Raw genomic sequence first — 4,050 nt, 5'->3', positions numbered from 1 at the left:
TCTAAATCTCCTCTTAGAGCACCACCTTGTGGCTGGACTGAGCAGCCTCCTCTACATCCTGGAGAGCACAGACTGCTGCAGTGTCATATGTCAACAGAAAGATAGTGATTCAAAGTGGACTCAATGAAAAACAGACACTTTTTCTATTTTATTTCATTTTATTTTTATCTTTTTATTGTGCTAATATACAATATCTTTTACAGTACCTTTTTTATTGTCACAGTGCAAATAAAAATGTTATTTTACAATTTGTTTTTAAAAGTAATAATGGAGAACACATACATAGAGAATACCACTTAATAGAGAATGTGATCATATAATGAATATCCTTACATTATGCAGGTTCTTCTGCAAATTTATAATCACTTCTTTTTCTATAATGCTGCCGCAAACTGTGTCTGTTAAACTGTGTAAAAACTTCACTCACTTAACCTGGTTCCCCTGCTTTCATGCGTGCCACGAAATATTCAACAAGACCGCGGCAGGACCGTACAACTTTTGTGGAATGCAGATGCTTCTCTCTCAGTCTATTTATGTGATTTAGGGCTGTCAAGGAAGCCAAACAGCAGGGCCCAGACAGGAGGCTGGACATGACAATGAAGCTGAGAGGCTGCACAAACTGCTCCCTCTGCTGGCAGGGCACAGAGCCATCTGCCTGAAAACACTGTAGAGGGAAAGTGATCTGCACTGAAACTTTTCACCCTGTTCTTTGCTCATGTTTCTGTGTGTTTCTATCCCGCAGACTATGTTAACATGGATATAAGTCGCATGTTATTTGGGAATGAAGAAATGTAAGAGTTTTTCCTCACACATTTTCTTTATTTTTAGGTATTCTGGGTCATTTGTCACATTTTTCTCCAGCAAATCAGTCATAGTGACACATTAACCTTGATGTCTTTCCATACGATGTACCGATTTCCCCACACACACGTTTACTCCCAGTTGATCTGATCTGATAACCACATGACCACTTGTTCTCCTCGAGTGTCAATCCCCCTGCTTGTTTCCCTCTTCTTGGCAGGACCAGAACTGTAAACACAAGGCAGAAATCAGCTCTGTGATCCCAGCTGCAAATAGAAAGCTGGAGACATGGCAACATTTTTTTTTTTTTTTTTTACAAACCACTATACACTGCACTAAATGCCGCCTTTCTCCGAGATCAGAAGGACTGATGAAGCCTGTCATAATCATTTCTATGCTACATTAACAGAGGCAACACTGTAGTTTGCCTTGGCAGATGCAAGTGTTGCCGCGCAGCCTCAAACATTTACAAACTCCAACCTCCACTGCTGCTGAAGTGAAGGGTCAATGTCTGTCTGAGTTTAACAAGTTTCACATCAGGAGCACTTAGAGCTGCTTTTTAAATTTATTATTTCAGTTCTATGGAAAAAGCAAATAGTCATGCTATGTTTGTGAGACCGGTTTCATTTTTGGCATTAAATACAGGGTACATCCAAAAAATAAATAAATAAACCCTGCAAGCCTATCAAAATGCCAGGATCCTTATTTGAGTGTATATTTTGTATCCAAGATGTTTTGTTATTTGGGATAACTACATTTTATAGTCCTTTATCAGATCAGAGCGCCCATGGGAAACATCCCACAGTTCCCAGGCACATGGTCTGTATTTTCAAAATCAATTTCTGTCTCACAGTTGGTTGCTGTGCCACTGAAGTCATCAGGGTCACGCACCTCCCTCCATAGTCGTTTGCCAGCCGCTTCCAGCTGAAAAATGGAGCTTTCTGGACTGGAGGGGTATATGTACAGAGATAGCTTGACACAACCATTTGTTTGGCTCAGGTGAATACAGCCAGACAGCAACACAGTCCCTGCTCTGCAGCAGGGCTTGCACTATGGCCAGATCCTACTGGACACTCATTCCTCAAAGATGCGCCCGAAGCTCTGCTCCGATACACTGCTGCTTCACTGTACCGTATGTGAAGAGACACAGCTGGTCTTTTTTTTTATTTACTGTATGGATGTAAATTTAATAGTCAAGAGTTTAGCTGAGAATGATTGTTAAGGGTTGTCTGTAAAGAGCTTTTCATGTGAAGTCAAATGAAGTGATGCCAAATACACGTATCATCTTTCTTCTAGTTGCACACTGTATAAGTGATACATATTAAGTCCTTAAATTCGAGTAATATTGGTGAGTCCTTAAAAAATCTTATGTAAAGTGGAGCTACTATTAACACAGGCTTTTGCTTTTATGACACTTATTATTTCACAGCATCATTCTTCATGTTTTAAGAGCGCTGCCCCTCTTTTTCTTTTACAAATTATTAATCCATTCACCTCAATATACAAGCTTCTACTGTCACAATAAAAAAAAAATACTGCACCAAGTATAAATGTGTGAATTTCAAGAGCAAGAATGGCCATGGTGATAAATATTATCAATAATAAATAATAACATTACAGCCAGACTCTGCTGATAATCATATTATCTTGCACAGATTAATTTCTCTCCTCTTTATTAACAGTGTCCTGTGCCTTCACATAAAGAGATCTGCTGTAACTATTGTGTGGACTGTCACAACTTCTCGGCCTGCTGTAATATTCATGTCTGCATACGACAGAAACAGCCGGGCACCTTGTGTCTAATGAATTTCAGTCTATGGCTGATTCAGTATTAGTCAGGGTTACTGCTCAGCCCCGCAGGAAATGAATTGCCCTTTATTTAACATTACAAATTACAGGTGACCCACCGTGAGCAGAACTGTGAGTTTGAGTGGTGCGACAAATAGATTTAGAGGGGCAATGATTCCCTCCTAGATTCCTGTTGTGTAAATGCAAGAGATTAGATGACAGAGGATATTAGGAAATAATTTGTGATTCCCACAGTGATAAACGTAATGTGGTTAAGAAGCAATGAATATGTCTGTTTTTGTCACAATTAAATCAAATCAGGTATTAGATTACATTACATTGATTTGTTGTATAGCAAATTGTCATGTTGACGGTGCTAGCTGAAAGCTAATGAGGATACAAGGTTAGCATTGCTGCAGGGGTGGATTTGTTGAGGTTTCAATGTGCTGGTGTAAGTGCTTCAGGTCTGGGCCGACCAACACCCTCATTAGACATCCTGCACCCTGTGGTAAGGATTAAATCCTCACCCCTCACTCATACATGGGTGCCAGTATGTAATAAGCAAGCTAAGTGCTGTACTGTAAAATCCAGTTGTCAGCATGGAGGCTGAGTCATGCAGCAGCCACTTTTAACTTTGTTCTCTCAGAGATTACCTTGGCCGGGATCAGCCACATCGCCCATGTGTTAAGATCATATTACCTCAGAGATAAATCCATCAGTCCCCTTGCGGATGTATCGAGGCAAATGTGCTCAAACCACGCTTTACACCATCTTAGGCTCCCCTCTCCAGCCAGTGACTCGGCCTGTTGAGTAATGAAGTGTTGGAGTTCAGTAATGAGACTGTTTACAGGGCGTGCTTGTTTCACATGAATCAAGCCCAGTGTGTGGTTAGATAAATACCAGCTTGGCCCTGCACGAAGCCAGTCAAACCTTCTCCTCTGCTCAGGAAATGGCAGCCAAATTCCTGTGGAATGAATGAAGAGGAAATCTGCGAGTGGCAGCCTACCACGAGATCACTCTGAAAGGAGAGGGTGGAAAAGCGGTGGCCCTTCCTCTGGTGTGGACCTGGGCCAGGGCTCACTAGGTGAGACTGATGGAATAATAATACACATCCTGAGTGTTCTTTTCATTAGCAGCACGGTTTCATGTTTTTCATCATCCTGCTGAGAGAAATGTAGAGACCCTTATTTCTGAGCTGGACAAATTACCCTTTCCCCTCTGGGAGATGCAGCTGCATTCAATATTGTGTGTGTTTCTGTGTGTGTGTGTGTTTCTGTGTCAGTGTGTTTTAGATGGGGGTTGTGGCTGGATACAGGGATTTCCTGTGGAAATAATAATTAACCAAAACATGTACACAGGGCCGGCAGTAAACACTTGGCCCTCTCACTAAATATTGTCTTTTACAAGTAACCAGGTACCTGGATTAATCTAATTTCCTACATGAGATTTCAATGTGAAGCA

General features: G+C 41.2%; 1 long non-coding RNA gene across 1 annotated transcript; it reads right to left on the bottom strand.

The window, feature by feature from the left end:
• Window positions 1-294: 294 nt before the first annotated feature.
• Window positions 295-3,601, bottom strand: LOC130178033 (uncharacterized). Its single transcript, XR_008829102.1, has 3 exons — window positions 3,490-3,601; window positions 3,289-3,392; window positions 295-1,029 (listed from the first exon to the last, which is right to left on the bottom strand). It is a non-coding gene; the product is annotated as an uncharacterized LOC130178033 (long non-coding RNA).
• Window positions 3,602-4,050: the final 449 nt, after the last annotated feature.

Source organism: Seriola aureovittata, chromosome 11 (assembly GCF_021018895.1).
Source record: "Seriola aureovittata isolate HTS-2021-v1 ecotype China chromosome 11, ASM2101889v1, whole genome shotgun sequence".
NCBI lineage: Eukaryota > Metazoa > Chordata > Actinopteri > Carangiformes > Carangidae > Seriola > Seriola aureovittata.
The sequence above is the reverse complement of the archived record's forward strand: the minus strand, read 5'-3'. Positions and strand labels throughout refer to the sequence as shown.